Source organism: Microtus oregoni, unplaced genomic scaffold (genome assembly GCF_018167655.1).
Source record: "Microtus oregoni isolate MIOR12 unplaced genomic scaffold, Mior012 000000F_ref0000247, whole genome shotgun sequence".
In the NCBI taxonomy this organism is placed as follows: Eukaryota; Metazoa; Chordata; class Mammalia; order Rodentia; family Cricetidae; genus Microtus; species Microtus oregoni.
Window position 1 is genome coordinate 50,988,070 of NW_024543059.1, and position 21,846 is coordinate 51,009,915.

Sequence of the window (21,846 nt, forward strand, 5' to 3'; positions counted from 1 at the left end):
GGCTGAAGAGACAAAATGGATGGACAGAAATATGAGACACATGAGACAGGAGAAGTCAGGTATGGTGGGGAAACTGGAGAGGGTGAGGGTATAATGGCCAGTGTGTGTTACCTAGTATACATCAACATAAAGACAAACTCAGGAAAGACATGTTTGGGAACGATGGGGAAGGGACAGGACTGACATGGATGAGGGTAAGCAGGGTGTGGGAGCAATCAGAATGCATTATATACACATATGAAACCATCAAAGAACAAAGCAAGCTAACTGAAAAAAAAGATTAATTTTGTAATATTTTCTTTCCTCTGTGTCTTCTTTCTTTTCCATCCTGTTTAGTTAACACATTTAACTGAAGGACTGCTGTGGGTTATTTTGAACAATTTGACTTGGTCCCATAAACTCTGCCCATGTAATCATCATTGTTGAAAAAAGAAACCCATACAAATTCAGGACCCACAGAATACAAATTAACATCTCTCTGAAAGAAAAACATTTTATTACTAGATGGTAGAATTCTACTCTGGCCTTGGCTAGAGCCTCGGAGGACTTTCAATTCAGCTTTTGTGTACAAATGGCTGTTCTCCATGCATCATGTGTCCCACACGAGGGAGTTGCTCACCTGTATGAAGGGCCTTAACATAGAGGAGACTTAAAGACGAGCCAGAGGAGTGGCAATTTCCACAAAGGCTGGTGAACTGGGATAATCTGTTTTTGAGAGTACAAAATAATCTCTACCTACTAATCTGACTGTATCTGAATGCTATAAAATAGCCCAGTTCGTCATTTTTAACAAGAGGTAATGCCCTTGTGTCTGTCCACCGCTCATTACTAAAGTCAGGTTTCAGCACAAAGCAGACACCAGTTTCCTGTCTCAGCTCTGTCCCTTCCGGCAGAACAAAACAGTGTCACCCAACAAAAAGGAAGGCACACATGCAAATACATCCCTAAATTTCCCAGATTTACATGTGTGAGCGAGCCCTTCCTACAGTTCCATTTCCCCTTGAATTACACAGCAAGCTCCGCCTCCCACGTGCCTCTCAGGCAGTCTGGATAGTAGTCACAAGAAATGGAAGAGCCCTTGTCTCAATTACAGGGAGAGCTTATCTGATTGTAAGGGTCACTGAAGTTTTCAACCCTCTTCTGAAAATAAAGGCTACAGCTGGTGTGAAGTTTCCAGCCGCATCATTCCCTCTCACGTGACTATCAAATTGAGCTTGGGCGGGGAGGATCCTTCCTTAAGACTAATTCCTCCAGTGAGCAGTGAAATACCTAAGCTTTTTATCATAGGAAGGGGCAATTGACTCAGTGACAAATAGATACTCTGGAAGAGAGCTATTCAGAAGTCAGGCACATAAATCTTAGCAGCCACTAAGAGAGGATGGAGCGTTTCCTCAGTGGGCAGATATTTCCTGGACGGGATCAGACTCAGAAAGCAGATCAGTCAACCTTCTTCCATTAAACCCACCTTGTGAACAGCTCGGGATCGATAGGAAAACAGAAACAAATAAATTTCTCAGAGAAATTTCTTAATAATCATTATAAAATAATAGAAGCAGTGGACCAGGAGTGACAGTAGGCTCTGTCTGTCGACAAAAGTCTTGTTTTGCTTCCTATCATTCTGTATTCTGTTGTTATTCTAGATTTGACCAGGAAAACAATAGTTTACAAAGTTTAAGGGGAGGAAAGGAGGGTTGGCAAAATTAAAGGCATGTGCTATTATTCAGGGCCTTTTAAAATTTAAATGGCATGCATGATGAGTCTAGTCTACTGGCAATGTTTGTAGATAGTTCAAGACTCCTAGGTCTGGATGTGTGGTAAATGACTGTACTCTTGATTTTACAAATGTATCGATGTCTATTATGTCTGGTTGCCATTAAAACAATTTGGAGAGGTAAGTGTGACTTTACATTATTGTTGGGAGCAGTGAGACCCCAGATCCTGAATTTCTTGTAATCCCCTGATCTGAGTGCCTACAGCTGCTCTAAGCAGGAGACCTTCAGGAGTTCCTGATGGCAGGAGAGTGGTTTCTGGTGGGTTTGTCTGGGGCATGGCTATCTCTATATAATCTTCCCTGAACACAATAAAGGGGGCATTCTTGGGGAATTCAAGGATGACCCATGTCGCTGTCTCTCTGTCTCTGTGTGTCTGTGAATTTTAACCTCCAGCCCCTTGCCCAAAGCTCGCGAACTGGGTGCCAGTGCACAGAGCGCAGACATGGGGGCGCGGTGCGCGGCACATTATCAGAAGATAAAATCTCACAGATTGACACCACAAAGATCCCCATGAAAGCCTGAAGGAAGCTGCTTCCAGTATTCTCTTTGCTTCCCATCTTTCCTGGTGAACAACAATGTATTCTTTTCAATCTCTCCAGTAACACTGATAAAGATTGTATTGATTCATAATGGAGTTTCTTTCCTGCAGGAACTATGAACTTCATTATTGATTAAAGCTATGTGAGAGCCAGCATTACTGACCCACTAACGGGTGTGTGTGTGTGTGTGTGTGTGTGTGTGTGTGTGTGTGCCTAACTCACTCTTGTTCTTCTAATTGAAAAGGCAGATTGTTAACTTCCAGTGTTTTAAACTGAGGCACTCGTGCAGGTAAAGAGAAACGAGATGGTTGTATTCCCACCTTATCAATGACTATGGCCTCTGTATTCTGCGAGGAAAATAGATGCAAAGTTCAGAGGCTATGTGCATGGTTTGCTATTTCCGCTTTCTAAGTAGGCAAATGATATATATATATATATATATATATATATATATATATATATATTCTACCTCTTAAAATATTTTATTATCATTTTTAGAAAGACAAAGTATCTATGTGCTATTTTATGCTCACGTGGTGACATAATTTAAAACAAATGAAATCAAATACGAATTCTCTTTGGCATGAAAAATGGACAGTGGGCCTGGAGCTTTGATACACAGAGAGACTGAGTCATGCAAAGGCGATAATACATTTCTTACGATTCGATGCTGGAGAAGCAAAGAAAGCCATTTAGAGACTGATCAAAGAGAATTATCTTAAAAAAAAAACAGAACAGAAATATCACATGTAGAGATGGAGGCAGTAGGAAGGAGGTTTTTGTAAACAGGGCAACAGGATTATAGCATTCTACATTTTCTGAAAATCAAACAGGTTTTTTCAAAATAAGAACAATACTTTTGTTATACCCCCACCAACACACATGCTTCCACAACTAAAAACTAACAGAATAATTTTGCTTATGACCCAGAATCAGGGACTGAGTCCTCTGAAGCAGTATGTGGGGGGATATTTAGTCTTGGGTATTGGGGTGCCACTGTATTTACAGAGAGTTGTTTAATCTCAGGTAAAATACTGAATGCATTATAATTTTTTTCTCAATGAAAAATGTATTGAAAATTTATATAAACAAGTGCTACACAGCTTCTGAGTTTATTATTTTTAATTAGTTTTTTAAATATAAATACAGCTTATTTGTGAGTAAAACGGACAGGATGATAAGCCACCATACTTCTATATTGGCTTGACATTGGTAACTACCTACAGGTTGCCTCCTCCTTTCCCTCAGCACAGGACTGTGCTGTGCGATTAGTCACGAATCCTGCCTCCTAATCTCTGTGTCTGATCCCATTCTCTCAGCTTGGCTAACATTACTGAAGCAGCTACCCTGGGCCGGAATTCCCAGCTCCTGCTTGTGTTATGGAGCCTCCAACTTCACCTCTGCTCAGAGCTTGCTACAGACCGCTGTTGTATTAGCTCTTTATCCCGCAGTATATCAATGTATCTATCCGCTCCCCCTTAGCATCTACCCGGAATTCAAACAGCACTTTCAACTACGCTTTGCTGACTGCTGAGTGTCCCTTGTGAAATGCCTCTGATACATTTCAAACGTTACACAAAAACCCATCTTTCCTGATCAGATGGACAATACCCTATTGCATAATTCTGGGCTCCATGGACCAGTGTGTTTCGTACTGAGCTTCTGATTATCCTGGGAAATGAAATGTTATTTAATTTTGTATTTAAAATATTTACATGCACTAAACCTCAGATTTCTTTAAATGTCTGAACCTCTGAGCATATATGCATACAAACATAAATATAAACCCAAGTTTCTATGTTTAGGACAGTGCATTAAGAAGTGATGCTATATTTACAATATGAATTATATATTACCAAAGTCATAGAATTAATGGATTTCTTGGTACCTTTGAAATTGTTTAATTTCTTTGTTTTAGGTGTGAGAATGTATTTGCTATAAATCTACCTATGTTTGCTTTTTTTCTGATATCCTGGGTAGGAAGCAGCACCCACCTGGCTGCATTTCAGGTTCAGGTTTATGCCCTCTCCAGAGGAAAACTCGGACCAAGGTCAGCCCCGGATCTGTCATCTTAATCTGTCAGTTCAAACTTATTTACACAGTTTACTCATTTCACCCCCAAAGCACGGAGATGGTGCTTCCTACAGGTTAGATTGCAGTATAATTTGAACGCATCCAGGGGAGTATCGGACTTATGGGAGCGTGAGTGATGAACATTTAACACAATGGGTTCCTGTGAAGGGTGTACGCGGCTTTGCCGAGGACATCACTGAGGATCAATACTATTAAATCACACATTTTTCCATTGTTTGACTTCCCAAATCCCAGGCAGAGACCCTATTGATTTTATTTGACAGTTTTTCCCCCTGCTGTTTGTTTCTTGTGCTTTCTCTAGCCAGTGGGTGTTGATCAAAGAGTGACTTTTATCTTACTTTGCAGGAACTCTTCAGCCCAGTGCTGCTTTGGTGGCTGTCACTCAGTGGAGCCGACAGTCCTTCTGGGCAAATGTGCTAGTTCCCAGCTCCTTCTCTAGGAAAAAAAAGAAACAAAAAACCCTTCCTAACTCATAAGAGGCTACATAAATTGGCTCAGAGCAGCACTGTTCTTTGAGAGAGGTTCAGTGATACATTTTATCTATCAATAGAAAAATACAATCAAGGATGTATCCCTTCAGAATTGTGTAATAAAATCTACCCCGACATAGGCATAGAGAAAAGTGTATGAGAGAAATATTAAATATCATTATAATAACAGGAGAATATGAAATCAGATTCAGAGAAGTGGGGAGAAGTGGTCATTATTATGAGGTTTGCTAGTTAAGTTGAAGTTGGCAAAATAAAATAATGATTTATTTAGTGGATTTGTTGTATAACACTTGGAGAAGTAGATCTTTGCTGGGATTACAAAATACAGTGGCAATTTTAACCATCCAAATATTGACCTTGTCAGATGCAGTGGGAATTCAAATACTGTGTAAAACCCATATGGGTACAAACTGAAAATAGGGGTGGGGACTTTGTTTATATGCAGGATAAGTCAGCAAACTATTTTTGCAATTGCAGGACAGTGTATGTCTTGAGATGTGCAGGTCCCAGGTTACTGTTGTAATACACAACCTGCTGCTGTAGCCTGAGGTCAATAGAGACCAGGGACCTGGGGGCTTCACTCAGTGAAACTGTTTATAAAGCAGGCAGGAGAAGGAATGTGTCTCACAGAAAACATTGTCCCCAGCATACAAAATATAGCACAGCTCCTGTTTCTCTAGCTAGCTATAGCAACAAGATGAAGGGAATCATCTCCCTCTCTGGCCACTCCCATTTTGCTTTGGATTTTCTAAATGCAAGCGCATTTCTCCTAGCCCTTCCGCATCCTTTGTTCTGAAATGTCATAAGCTAATGGAGAATTTTTGTTTAATAAATTACTTTGCTTGTTATTATGGAGGTTTTGGCCTCTCTCTATAGAAAAATTTCAGACATATGAGTCAAATGCCATTGAGCCCATCACTGATGGACCTTCTGAGTTTCCTTAAGCACCAGGACTCAAGAAGGCAGCAGTCCAGATAGGGCACATGCAGCCTGCATTTCCACATAATAGTAATGGTTCCCATATTAACTGGATTGCAAATGTATTTTGCACTATCTCTCTTTGTTGGAAAGTAAAACTCTTGGCTGCTCTTATGTCAGCATCAATTCAAAATATGAAGTCAACATGCAGAGATTCTCTTCTACTGATCAGGGTTTGGATGACGTTACCACCCCATTAAAACTTCACATTATCCCTCACACTTTGTTGTAGATAGTGACTCACATCCTGTAAGTTCCTCAGTTGTAGCTAACACATTTTTATGTTTTTTCCTATGCACAAAGAACAAAGAAGCAGAGAGGGAAATCAGAGAACCATCACCTTTCGATATATCCACAAATAGCATAAAGTATCTTGGGGTAACTCTAACCAAGGAAGTGAAAGATTTATTTGACAAGAACTTTAAGTCTTTGAAGAAAGAAATTGAAGGGGATACCAGAAGATGGAAGGATATCCCATGCCCTTGGATTGGTAGGATCAACATAGTAAAAATGGCAATTCTACCAAAAGCAATCTATAGATTCAATGCAATCTTCATCAAAAAATCCCAACAAAATTCTTCACAGACCTTGAGAGACCAATAATCAACTTTATATGGAAAAAAAAAACCCAGGATAGCCAAAACAATCCTATACAATAAAGGCACTTCCGGAGGCAGTACCATCTCTGGCTTCAAACAGAGCTATGGTAATGAAAAAAGCTTGGTATTGGCATAAAAACAGAGATGTTGACCAATGGAATCAAATCGCAGACCCGGATATTAATCCACAAACCTGTGGACACCTGATTTTCAACAAAGGAGCTTAAATTATACAATGAAAGAAAGAAAGCATCTTTAACAAATGGTGCTGGCATAACTGGAGGTCAACCTGTAGAAGAATGAAAATAGACCCATATCTATCACCGTGCACAAAACTCAAGTCCAAATGCATTAAAGATATCAATATAAATCTGACCACAATGAACCTGATAGAAGAGAAAGTGGGAAGTAGTCTGCAACACATGGGCACAGGAGACCACTTCCTATGTATAACCCCAGTAACACAGACAATAAGAGTATCAATAAATAAATGGGACCTCCTGAAACTGAGAAGCTTCTGCAAAGGACACTGTTTTTTAAGACAAAAAGGCAATCTACTGAATGGGAGAAGATTCTCACCAACCCCGCATGAGACAAAGGCCTGATCTCCAAAATATTTAAAGAACTCAAGAAACTAGACATTAAAATTCTGAATAACTCAATTGGGGTACTGAACTTAACAGAGAATTCTCAACAGAAGAAGTTCAAATGGCCAAAAGACACTTAAGGTCATGCTCAACCCCCTTAGCGATCAAGGAAATGCAAATCAAAACAACTTTGAGATACCACCTTACACCTGTCAGAATAGCTAAAATCAAAAACACTAATAACAACCTATGCTGGAGAGGATGTGGAGTAAGGGGAACACTTATCCATTGTTGGTGGGAATGCAAACTTGAGCAAATACTTTGGAAATCAGTGTGGCAGTTTCTCAGGAAACTGGGAGTCAACCTACCTCAGGATTCAGCAATTCCACTCTTGGGAATATACCCAAGAGATGCCCAATCATACTACAAAAGCATTTGTTCAACTATGTTCATAGCAGCACTATTTGTAATAGCCAGAACCTGGAAACAACCTAGGTGCCCCTCAATAGAAGAATGAATAAAGAAGGTGTGGCACATATACACTTTAGAGTTCTACTCAGTGGTAAAAAAACAATGACATCTTGAATTTTGCATGTAAATGGATGGAAATAGAAGACACTTTACTGAGTGAGATAACCCAGACCCATAAAGATGAATATGGTATGTACTCACTCATTAGTAGATTCTAGCCATAAACAAAGGATATTGAGCCTATAGTCTTGGATCCTAGAGAACCTAAATAATAAGGTGAACCTAAAGATAAACATATATATATATATATATATATATATATATATATATATATATATTGGAAGTAGACAATATCGCCGGGCAAAATTTGGGAGTACGGGGGTAGGGATGGAGTGGGGGGAAGGGGAGATGGGGAGAGAGAAGGGAGAAGGGAAGGATTGGGGAGAGCTTGTAATGTAATGTATAATTAAGAAATATAGGTTAATTTACCTATATTTACTATATTTACTAGTCAAGTTTGTAGTCATGTTAGTTAGGTTTTCTACATATATAGAGATATATTTCATTTATATAAGTATTCTTCAAATCTTTCAGAGAGCTTCAGAATATGGCATTTAAAATGTTTTAATAACTTAGGACTTTACATGACAATGAGACACATCTGCTCCTGGCAGCACCAATTACTTCAAGAGGAAGATGGGCATCCAACATGCTCTTCATGGAGTTGATTAATCATTTGGGCAAGAAACTGCTCTTGCCTGGAATGCTTGATGAACTGGACATGCAGAACCCACAGAGAAATGACTGCTAAACTTGCCTAAAGGTGAGATGATCCTTGGGGTTCCTGCTTCATGAAACAGTCTGCTAGACATTCTGCAGGACACAGAAAAAAGTGACTGACAGACTGCCAATATAATTGGAACTGTCTTTGAAATTTCCTACTTCATGGAAAAGTCTTCTGGATATTATGGGCCTATAAGCTGAAGATGGATGTCCCAAAGGTACAGAGGAACTTTGGGTGACTGTCCAGGCAGTGAGATGTTTCTGTCCATTCTAGAGTTTTGAAAGTTGCTTCTAGTCCACCTCCTATTAACTTAGGTAATATTATATCCTTCTAGAGTCTTTGATAGAGTTAAATTTATAGTTATAATTATAGTTTTCCTTAGTTATGATAAAAGATAAAATAGATATAAATATTGTAATTGTAATTATTGCATGATACTTGTTTTGTTATCCATAATTTTAATATGTTGAAGATAAGGCCTTCCTTTTCATTTAAACAGAAAAAAGGAGGTGATGTGGGATTTCCCTCTGTATGCTGTGATTACTATTAATGAATAAAGAAACTGCTTTGGATCTATAGCAGGGCAGAACTTAGGTAGCAGAGAAGACTGAACTGAATGCTGGGAGAAAGAAGTGTGGAGTCATAGAGATGCCGGAGACAGATGCAGGAACTTTAGCCAGGAAGCTACAGCCACATTGCCATACACATATTAATAGAAATGGGTTAAATTAATATGTAAGAGTTAGTCTATAAGAAGCTAGAGCTAATGGGACAAACAGTGATTTATATAATACAATTGCTGTGTGATTATTTTGTGACTGAATAGCCAGGAACCAAACCCTTCCCCCAAAAAGGTACCTTATTTTCCGCTTTGTTTCTAGAATTTGCTACAGTTATAACTTCAGCATCCTTTACTGGGTACATTTCAGATCTGTGAATGTTTGAAGATATACATAAAATAAAAATGTTTCAATAATGAGTGTGAAAACCCATCTTCAAGAAAACTGACGTTGAAGGACAATCTGAATTGCATTGTAATCTTGCTTAATATTTAGTCTAGACACCATGATTAAAGATGATTGTGTCAGGGCCTTAACAAGCCCAACATGTGTCCTTCAATTTTGTGGGTTTGTAGAAATCACACTCTATTCAACCCCATCACATCTGATTACCTCCATCTGTAGGAAGGAATCCCAGAGAGGACAATTTACAAAGTGAAGCCCTACAAGGGTTTGAGATAGGATTCTATTACCAAACTACATATGTCAGAGTTTAATTTCATCTTGATAGTTTCAGGCATTGTCATAGGCCTGACATACCATGTGGAGGAAAATGTTGGGACTTTCAATATGACTTTAAGCATGGAATGGAGACACCAGGTACACTGAACTCTTTCTCTTTTTTTTTCCAGGTATGAGTGAATTGTATTTGGCTGAGAACTTTTATCTTAGGGTGTGTGACATTTTTTATACCTGCACACATCTGATTCCATAGGTGTGAGGCTGGTTGGACACATCTCACCTTGGTGTTTCTCTATAGGCACCTGTTTCTTTTCCTTCTTTCTATTTAACATTTTGGAATATCCAGGGGGAGCTGATGGCTATAGATGACAGAGAAAGGTCTCTTCTTTAGAAGATGTCCCCGCTCACCACAGATCATCGGGACAGAAGGGGCAGAGACTCATTAGAGCGATAAACCAACAGACGAGAAGTGGTGACACCCCAGGGCTATGGGTCGGGCAAAAAGTGTGCACCTTATCTAAAAGAAAAGAGCAGGGGTCTGGAGATGGTTCAGTGGACACGAGCCCTTACAGAGGACCCAGGTTCAGTTCCTAGAACCCATAGGGTGGTTTATAACACTCCATAATTCCAGTTCTAGGGGACGTGAGACCCTAATAAACTCAGTGGCTCACTAAGCAAGACTTGGGTGGACTCGGTTCTACTGTCTGTCATCAGTGCCCTATCTGGTGTGAAAAGGCATGTTCACACCTCCCCTGGAGAACTCACAAAGCCATTAAAGATAAGCCCTCAAGGCTGCCCTGTTTAGAGTCTGTACTTAATGTGTAGGTGTCTCAACTTCTTGTCTGAAGCCCAGACATTGTAAATTTTTTGAAAACACTAGCTGATTTTCTTCTTAGCACTGTGCTCCTATCCCCCGTGGTTTGAGGCGTATATTTGGTAGATAACTTTGGAGAAGATTAGATGTTGTGAAATTGTCTATGATATAACCTCTCTATGACGATTTTAATTTTTTTTAATAATGTAAGTTGTCTTTTCTCACAGACTTGTAAATTAGATGGAGAGCTTTACACTATATTTGTATCAGGATGAAAATAAGCCGCTCTGCTTTTTAATATACCAGAGGCATCTAAGAATAATTTTCACGAGCCACTGGAGTTATTGATCACTCCTGACAGCTCAGGCTGGAATTAGCACATGGTTGGAGAGTATCTGGAAGGAGCTGGTTAATTTGTTGTGGTGGATCACATTCCAGTCATCTTTTGTCTCTCTTTCCTTACATCTGGATATTGTAAAATGTCATTCAGGAATTTACTTTAAAAGATTTCAATCCTTTCAGCCCATCACATTTGAATACAATAATCTGCTGGGCATCCGCAGAATATAGCTTTATTATGAAATAGGTAGAATCGCTCATATGCCCTTTCTCTAAATCAATCCAGTGCCTCAAAGATGTACCAGGCCTACACTGAGTTACAGGCATAGGTTGTAACTGGAAACAACATTTTATCTTTCAGATGTGTTTTGAAAATCCACACTCATTCCTTATCATGCCACAGAAGGAAAACGGACAAGAATTCCATGAGGTGCCCAGACTCACAGAGGCTGTTGCCGGGTGGTTTTTTCTTCCCCTGGACTGGCTTTTCCTGTCATGTAATTGAGTTGAATTTGCTTCTCAAGCCAATCTTCCCAGACAGCTTCTCATTTGAGAGCTCTGGAGATGTATTGCACTAATACATCGTCCGGATGACGATGTTATGATGATGCATGGGAAGGATCCATCTTCAGAGTTCTAGTCCAGAGACAAACGCTCACTCGCCACCAGAGGCCTTCAAGCCTATTGCAGATGGAAATGTTTAAAACTGGGTATGAGAGAAAGGGGGAAGAACTTTAAAGAAGAAAATGCTTTTCACGAATCCCACGATCCTCTGCATGACCAAGACCAGTTTTCAAGAGAGTAATGTGGCTTGCTACTGATTGGTGACTTTATGAAGGAATGCTCTCTACGCACTCCTGAGGTTTGTCAGGAAATTCAGCTATAGTTACACAGACACAGACACACACACACAGACACACACACACACACACACACACATATTCACGGGCACCCTACCTACCCACACTCACCCCGCCCACTCACTCACATCCATCCCCACACAGTATCCATCCCATTTACATCCACACCCATGTCCCACCCCACTCCCACCTTCACACAGTCCCTCCCCACACCTATGTACACACCCACTCCCCTCACAACCACTCCCCCCACACCTCAATACCCCCACATTCATATACTCCCATCCACACCCACACATTCATACACTCCCACAGCCCACACTCACCCAGGCACACCCCAGAAGTAAGAAATACAGATTTTTAAGTCACAGTATCTCAAGCAAGATTTATATACAAACTTTAACATGCAATCAATGTTGTAATTTAACCTCCTTGGCCAGCCTGGTAAAATTAGTCCCTTCCTACTTCATGAAACATTTCATTTTGTTGGGAGACGCTTCATTAATCTTGATCCTTTTGAAAAAAAAATATTCCCTTTTTAACAATTGCAGAGAAGGTGGAAAAACTGTATCATGGTAGAAAATGCTCACTCTTGTGGTGCATAGTAAACTAATATCAGATCATTTACAGATCAGGATGGCACAGGGCCATGGTTGGCCTTGCACTGACTTCTGCTCATGTGGTTCTTGTCATCCCCACACATTAGCCCTTTCCACTGTTAAGGACACAGAAACCTTAAGGAGGTTTGGTTCCTTTATTCTGTTCTTCACCCCTCAGGAACCTGTGTGCTAGAATCTTTTCTTCTTTATTTTATATTTTTTCTACAATACAGAATAAAACTAGGCAAATATTTTCCAGAAAAATGAAAACAAAAACTGACCCCAAACAAACAAAACTCCATGTCCTTCTTCCAGTGTCTCGGTCAGTCTTGTCCTATCTGTTTACTCATAGGCTGTTGGATCTGAATGAATAGTTTAGAATTTGTTTCTGGAAGTCATTCTGGACCTTGCTCAAGATACATTTTGTCCTCCAATTTATACTTAGAAAAGACAAAATTCCAGATACTACCTCATCAGCTTCTAAATGAAATTGCTGCTTCCCATTGATCTACTTCATCATACAGAAACATTGTATTTTATTGCTCCTCCAACAGCTTTGAGGGAAAATGAAATAAATGAGAAATGCTAACAGTGAGAGCTAATATCATAGATTCTTAGTTGGTCTAGTTTTATTTACATTGATGTGGTAAAATATACTTACAAGTAACAATGTAGGGAAACAGGGGACTTATATTCCAGTTTATAAGTCCAGGTTACAACCCATCATGGTTGGGAAGCCAAGGAAGGAACTTTAAAAAGCTGGTCCTACCTGATCTGCAGCCAACAGAAGAGTGAAATGGATTCATGTGTGTTTGCTTGTTTGCCCTAAGGTTTATTTCTGGCCTTCGCTTTCATACCTTTCAACAGATTTCTCTGCCTAGGGAATGGTGTTGCTCACAGTTAGCTTGGTCTTCCTATACCAATTACACAATTAACATAACCAATCATAGGCTGACCCAATATACAGAATTATTTATTGAGACTCTCTTCCCAGATTAGTCTAGGTTGTGCCAAGGTTGACAAAGTTGACATTGGTTTGGAATGGATGTCCTTTTAAATTCTTTGTCTATAATATCTCTGATATAATTTTCTATTTATGTTGTTATCATCTCCATTTCATAGATGAAGAAACTAAAGATACAATCTACTTTAAAATCCTTCCCAAGTTAAGCATTTGGAGTGGTATGGGAGGGATCTGAAACCAGGTATCTAAGTATTAGCAAGGTTTTTCTAAGCACCGAGTTATGCTGTCTCTTTAAGAAGATCTTGATAATTACAAAAAACAATGTTTGCTCTTCTACAGTCTTATGGGGAAGGATGTAGTCACATATGTGCTAAACATGACATTAGCTCTCCATATTAGCTTTGAAAATATTAACCAGTAAATGTAGGTTTATAAATAAATGGTAAGACTATAGAGTCCTGAATTTTTATCACTTAACAAATTCAATCAACAAATATTTATTAAATGAGTTCTCTGCATCTATAACTTCCTGAACCATATCCAAAGCTGAGTATGAAAAGGACAACATAGAAGTAGGGTTTATTAGAGAGTCAATGACCCAAGATGATTAGAGTCATTCCAATTCCCTAGTACTGATATTGATTCCTCGTTGTGTTTATATAAATGTGTCATTTAAAACATGTCAGAGTGCAGTTAAAATTCAGAATTGATGCGTGTTGTTCATTTGGAGAGAAGGAAAATGGACTTAGTTCTCTTTTCAGAAAAACTGCTCTAATAAAATCTTTACTCCAAACTGATCATATGACCTTTCTACCATCTATTGTCTACTGATGACTGTCTACTGTTCTATTGTCATGAACACTTTGAGTGTTGAGTTTTTTAAAAAATAAAAATGCTTGTTAAAATACTATCTCTTTCTTTTTCATGAAAAATCTCAATGTAGAATTAGGAACACTGTAGATCTCCCTGACAATTCCATTGTTTCTTTACTAAAAGCAGCTTCGAAGAACACAGTCTTACATTTATGAGGGTGAAGGATCAAACTGTATTTTCTCTCATTGTATTGACCAGTGTATCTTGGGGTCAAATGAACAGTCTCGGTGCTTTTCTTTGTGAACATGGCCGACGACTTATAAGACTATATGAAAATCAATGAGCAGATATTATGCTTACGTGTTAGAGCTTTTCCTGGAATCAATGAAATAATGAATAACCACTGTTAAATATCAGCACCGCACACATGCTTTTTGTAGGGGTACTCTGTTTTCTCCAGTTCTTCCTGGATCCTCAGAATGCCTTTTTCCCATGTAATCTGAACTCAGCTTAAGTTAAAATAAGATAACTCATAAGAAAATAAAATTTAACCAAGTTAATTACGGCTTTATGTATACTGACCTATGACCTAAACATATAATTTCGAATGCATATAACCTGACATTGAACTATTGATGGGAGGCTCTGGCAAATGCTTAATTTTCTGCTGCAAATTTCCCTTTATCTTCTTTCCCAATCCAGGACATTGAGGGGAGACATCACCTCTGATGTCTCTTTCTTTTGTATTACCCCGCTCTTTCAGCCTTGTACAAAATCAAGTTCCACAAAAAGGGAAGAGAAGAAAAAAGAAGGGAAAAGAAAAGAATCTTCTGTAAAATGCTTGATGGGTTTGTTTTCTTGTATCATGTGGATAGCACTTTCCTCTGAGAATGGAAAATTATTTTTTATATCAATTCATTGTATCATCAGGCCCATTGTTTGGTCTTATATATGTGTTAAAATACTAAAATTTTCCTGCTTTCTATATTTAAACAGCAGGCATTAGCAGTTCTGAATACAAGCAATCCTGCACAGCCCACCAATAACCAGAGGAAAGTAGCAGGGACTTTGCAAACAGACAAAGTTAAAATTATAAAGAAAGTCTCAGAACAAAGAGGTAATTTTAACTGCATCTATGAATTATTGGTGTGCAATCTTATGGTAAAAGTTTAACTTGGCATCATTATGCAGATTCATTCTTTATATAATTATCCATTATGCAAAGCCATTATGGAAATTCACAGAAGCCCCACATCCAGGCTACTCTACAATGGAGCTGGAGCCACAGCCTGCAATCTGAAGATCTAGTATTGTTGAATTATCATCAGCATAAATTGCTAGTTTTACTGATTTTTTCCCCTTCTTTTCGAACATCAGCAAGCAAAGTGCAATGTCAGGGCTGCGAACCTGAAACGGTGTTTGGATGACAGGCTGCAGCTTAGAGCACACAAGGCTCAGCAGAGTGCAGCTTGCATGGTGTTGGCCAGGGTTCTCTCCCACAAAACAGAGACAGTGGATTGGAAACACTAATGAAAACTAACACTTCTGGGTTGTACTTGTGGTGACTTGAGCTAAATCCACAATTATTTCCAATAAGAGATTGTCATAGTGTATATGGTTTTTAAGGAATCACTTTCATTTTTTAACAGTCTTTCACTTTTCTGATAGCTAGTAGTTAGTATCTTCTGTCCTTGGGTTTTAAATTATACAACTTTGGAAACTGATATGGGAGAAACTAGAAAACAATGTTTCATGTCCAAGTGTCCTCTGGCACGGGAGCCAACAAATCTTTATTTCTTTTAAAGATTTATTTTATTTTTAACCATGTGCAGGTGTGTATTTCTTTGTATAGGTGTATGCTGCAGTATTCATGGAGACCAGAGGTGCTAGATCCCTGGTGGTTGTGATCTGCCCGACTTAGTGCTGGGAATCAAACTCAGATCTTCCTCAGGAGCTGAACATGCCCTTGACAGCTGAGCCATCTCTCAGCCCTGACCTTTTCTTAAAGCCTAAGACAGTAAAGGCTGCTGTTTCCCAAGTGTTCTACGCCATCACACACAGTTGCTAGAGTCACAAGGAAGGTAAAGAGCTACCTACATCTTATCAGGAGGAGGAGGAGGGCAGGGTAGGCACATATAGGTGTCCCACCATCTCACACACTTGGGAATTCATTCATGGTTTATCTAGAAACTGCTCTCAATAGGACTTCAGCCTATTCAGTAGACACTTAGTAGGTTCTATGTGCTATATGCTATTGTGCTACCCCATCCTATGCCAATTTGACACACGAACTAGAGTTACCCGAAAGGAAGAAACCTCAACTGAGAAAATGCCTCTATAATCCGGGGCTGTAGGCAAGTCTATAAGGCACTGTTTTAATCAGTGATTGATGAGGGAAGGCTGTGGTGGGTGGGATCACCCCTAGACTGGTGATCCTGGGTTTTATAAGACATCAGGCTGACAAGCTATAGGTTTCTGTCCTGTTTGAGTTCCCATCCTGACCTCCTTCAGTGATGAACAGTGATATGGAAGTGTCAACCAGATGCTCCCTTTACTCCTCAAGATTCTTGGGTCACGGCATTTTATCACAGCGATGGTCACCTTAACTAAGGGCAACTGTATGCTGTCTGCAATGGACTCATTCAAAACACCATGTCCAGATTGAAAAATAAACACAATGCTTCATAGGTTCATTTTTATGTGCAAAAATGAAAAATGCAAATATTCTACAATAGGTGGTTAAACCTTAACCTGGAGTCCATGATTCATCCGGGCATGTTGCTGTGCACACCCTCAGGGCAGTCCTCCCCGGCACCAGTATTACATGCATGACAGCTCTGTGACACTTTGTTTGGCTCTATGTGTGTTCATGGCATCCCAACCTACATCCTCATGCTTGTACAGCAAGTATTTCACTCCTTGACCCACCTCCCAGAGCTAAAAGTAAGTTTTGAGTTTGCAGTCTCATTGGGTGAAGCTGTGTGGATTACACCCAAGAGCCACCAATTGGCTCCTCGATTTTAGGGAGCTGATGGGAATTCTGTGTGGCCCAAGACACAAGTACATTTCAGTAGTGTGTTTATTCTCAGCCCTGTGGAATGTTTCCTCAAGTCATGGCCTCTGTCGTGTGCTCTGAACTGGCTACTGTGATTTGAGTAAACTGTTACCAACATCTTATATTGGGAGCATAAACAAGTTCACTAGTTAGCCCTTAAAACCAGTGTTGGTCAGAGGAAGTGCTGGCTCTCAAGCTCAGTGTTAATGAGGCAAAGTGCTGAGTCTTGAGCTCCTCGCTGCATGCATCGCGTGGTCCTGAAAAGTTTCCAGGAAAGGAATTGGCCAAAGAGCGGAGGAAGCAGTCACATCATCCACATCAACTGTCTATAGCACCAGCAATTATTTCTCATGTTTTCTGTGTTTGCTTGTAATTCCACACATGCTTACACACACACACACACACACACACACACACACACACACACACACACACTGAGAACTCTGTTTAGGGCTGTTCTATCAACTAAATAAAATGCTTTTCTATGTTTTCTTCCTTTTTTATACTTCGATTTTTTTCCTTCTATAGCCTTCTCTTTCTTTCTTCCTTCCTTCTCCCCTCTCACTTTTCTATCTTTCCTTATCTCGCTCACACACCTTTCTTTCTCTTTAGTTTAATTAATTAATTAATTTTTACTAAAAGAAAAAGCAAATGCTTGACTTTGGATGCCCTACTCCCACCTCCTCCTCTCCCTATCTCCTTGACTCCCAACCCCACTTAAACCCTCCCTTCTCCTGCACTTTTCATTTCCTGTCCCAAACTCATTTACATTCTGCGCTGTACTAGAACTCCAGAGGAACTCATCTGGACAGCTGATTCGCCGATTACTTTACCATTGGAGATCAACAGTGTCCCACGTGTATCCTGTACCAGTTAGTCCTCATAGTAAGCTGACAACAAGAAACTCATGGTACTCAATTTCTTATTTATTAAAAATACTTTTGTTGGTAGATTAGCAACTTTTAAAAAATTGTTCATGTTTGTTTATAATTCATTGCTGTTTAATCATTTAGATGTTCAAGTTGTTTTTAACTTAATCACTAAGTGGTGTGTCTGTGTGTCTATGATCTTATATGATGTGCCTGCCATATGTCTGTGGGACATGGCATTGCAGAGGGCTGGGCTTTTGTCTATGTCCTGCCCCAGCTCTGGGATAAACCACTTACTTAACTCCACAAAGTGAAAGATCTAGATATATAGAAAACCAAGACATATTCTCAAATCACATTATAGAAATATATACATCCCCTGACTTAATTGCAGTTCAGACTGGGAGCTTTGAGGATACCATGCTGCAGAAATGATACAGGCTCAGGGGAAGTACCTTGAAGGTGGATACGTAGTGTATATTCTCATGGGAATGTATCAGAACAGGCCCAGGGCTGCCACACTGTTGGGCTACAATACTGGGTGCATTAAGTGTACCTGGATGTACCATGTGCTCTTCCTATGATGGGTGGATCTGGGTGTAATGCTCTCATATGTTTCAAGTTAGCTTTTTGTCAGCGCGACACAGCTAGAATCATCTAGGAAAAGGGAATATCAGCTGAGGAATTGCCTCCTCAGATTGGCCTGTGGCCAAGTCCATGGGGCATTTTCTTTAATGATGATTGATGTGGAAGGACTCTTAGCCCCTGTGGGTGGCACCACCCCTGAGCAGGTGTTCCTGGGATATATAAGAAAATAATCTTGGATGGGGAGCAAACTAGTAAGCAGAGTTCCCTTGTGGTCTCTGCTTCAGTTCCTACCTCCTGGTTCCTGACTTGAGTTCTTGCCCTGGTGTCCCTCGGTGATGGGATGCTGAGCCAAATGAACACTTTTCTCTTCCGAGCTGCTTTCAGTCACAGTGTTTATCACGCCAGAGAAAGCAAAATGGGGCATAGGCTGAGCAGCTTGCAGAGAAAGAAGCCATGGTTATAAATGAACTAGGAATTTATCGATCTAAAATCTCAGTGAAGCACATAGCAGATGGAGGTACAGGAGGGTGGCCACTCCTTCTGCTTTCAGGGCTGCCTGGGGCATGATCATACCAATACACAACTATTGATCAGGGAAGATCCAGAGGAAGCCACCATCCTGAGACCTGGGAGGAACCATAAAATCAATCACGGATGAGACACTGGGAATTATTAAAACAACAACAACAACTAGTAAACAGAACAAAACAAGTACATTGCATGTGTACAGAACTCAGCCATGGCTTCTGCAGAGAGCCCCGGAGCTGGTCATGGCTGGCAGCTATTTCAGCCCATGTTACACAGCAAAGCAGAACAGCAGACAATGCAGGACATTGATGTTTTCCAGGTAAAAAAAATAAATGGATAAGTGAAGTCCACTTTTTGCTTTCAAGTATAAATATATAAGATAATAGAATTATCAGGCATGCTTCCTGAAGCAGCATTGGAATATAGAACTCTTAACACATTATAATTCTCAATTTATGAAAATATTCTCAGAGTCCAGCTATTCATAGATAATTATTAATGTTTATGCTAATTTTACTCATTTTCTTGGTATGCCAGGATCAGAAAAATGAATCTGTGCTGTTTAATTTATAAACCCAATCTGTCTTCCTTTCAGTTTGTGATGCTATCTGCAATCTTTATTCTAATAACTTCAGTAACTGGCATTCTTGTTATTTAATTAAACTAAAATATATCTAAGGATGTATGAAAAGGCAAATGTGCGCAGCAAGCAAGCACAGCGAAATGGGAGCATTAAGTCCAAAATATTAATCTAAAATTATATGTGGATAGAAATTGTGTACTTCATTCTTACAAAACCCATATTGCCATCAGATTTTATCCATGGAGAGATGATTAAGAGTCATTTGTACATTTGAATATCACCTTAGAGTTCTCAAGGCACATTTATGTCTCTTATTTCTCTTTAGTCTCATCATATCTGGAGCGCTAAGCTGGAAAAAGAATGTTGGGTACTGTGAGACGGGAGGACAAACACAGACATCTACTGCATATTGTAGCATATTAATGTTCTGACATCTTCTTTTCAATATTTCTTTCTTATTTTAAAATGTATTTACCTTTCAATTTTATGGGCAGTGGTGTTTTGCCTGCAGGCAAATCTGTGTGAGGGTGTTAGTTCTTGGTGTTACAGACATTTGCTAGCTGCCATGGGGGTGTTGGGATTTGAACCTGGGTCATCTAGCCTTTAGCCAATGAGCCGTCCCTCCAGCCTTGGTACTGTTACATCTTGCTCTTGGAAAATGCAAAGGGAATGGATGCTGAGATTCTCGTGATGAAAACAACGGCAACACACTTAATAGTCGGCTGGTTCTAACTGTTCCAGAACACATATGCTTCAAGCTATCGCATACCTGATAAATACACGCGACTCTTGTCGACGTAAACAATAACTAGGGATCATTGTTATAGAGTTGGGAAGTAGGAAACACTTGAGGACAGCGGAGAGCCAGTCTGGATGAATGCAAGCGTAAGCATTTCGGGTTAGAAAGCGGTGCATTCGACGCAGGGTCTCAGTTTCTGTGCCCACTTCCAGCCTATAGAGAGCCTGACATGTGTTCGACATTCACATGTCCGTTCTGTGGCTCTGTCAAGGGAGGTGTTGTCAGTCAACGATACACTCGAACTTCAGAACTGTTACAGGAGCTTAATGCCCACAGCAAAAGTGTGTGAAACCAGTGTATTGATTTTTATCTCCCATTAACAGCAATACTTAGCACCCGGTGTGGGTGATTCTCATTAGACCCTCTGCACAAACGAGGCAACTGGAAGACACTTAAGGAATGAGCGATGTTAAATAAAGCATCAGCAGATGAAGTAGATGTTCCAAGTGTGCTCTTTTCTACGCCTACATACAATGTTCCTTCCTGGTTTTATTAAGAGCAGTCTCATTGTTCGCGCCAGCTTTGTGGAAGTTTTTTTTTTTCTTCCCAAAATAAAAGGAAAACAACTGAAGTAAAATTGTATTAATCTAAAAATGTGCTGTGTTTCTAGACAATAAAATAATATTGTCACTTTCAAGAAATTCTCAAAGCTACAGGTGAAAACTTCTATTTTTCTATTTTGTTGTATTTATTTGGGGTGGGACTGTATGCACAGGGATGTGTACACACTGAACCCAAAGGCAGATTTTTTAGTGCCTGCTCTATCACTGGCTTTCTCCTCCCTAGAAGCAGGGTCTTTTGGTAAAGCTACGGCCGGGCCCTTGCGATCCCGGGGCTTCTCTATTACTCCAGACTCGCAAACTACACTCACGCTTTGGCATTCCAAATGCAGACATGGGCCTATTTGCATGACGATTGACTGTCACTAACTTGCTAACATTGACTCTAAGTCTTCTGGATGATGTGCACAGTGTAGTCGTAGAAGCCATGGGTACCTAGAAACATCCCACAGACCTCATGCCACCAGTTACGTGATCTCTGTGTATAAATCACTTCCATGTGAGGACTTTTGGATCCCTTCATCAAATAAAGATAATTCTAACTTCCAAACCTTTGATTCTGCACAGTGGCTTGGAATCAGGCCTAGCAACTCATAGTCTGTATAATTCCACTCTCCCCTGATTACCTCAGCCGTGCCTGCTGGCTATCAACACGTGATGCTGTTGAATAAGTCCCGCACACAGTTAAATGAACAGGTTTTTTTCTGTAATAATAATTCGATTCGAGCCTTTCCTATTGATTTGTGATTACCCAGAATGTTACAATGAAAACAACGTTGCCTAGGAATCAAGAGGCCTTATTATGATGACTTGGGTGTTTCATTCCTTCACTTTCCTTGAGCCGCGCTGTCTATAGGTGCCATCTCATGAAGGAGGAGGGAAATGAAAAGGGTTCACTCACTCTCTGAGCCACCAACGC

The 21,846-nt window shown here is 39.9% G+C and overlaps 1 protein-coding gene across 1 annotated transcript in view; it reads right to left on the bottom strand.

Moving 5' to 3' along the window:
- Negr1 (neuronal growth regulator 1) overlaps window positions 1-21,846 on the bottom strand; it is a 670,340-nt gene that overhangs the window by 244,850 nt on the left and 403,644 nt on the right. The gene's annotated exons all lie outside the window — the stretch shown is intronic.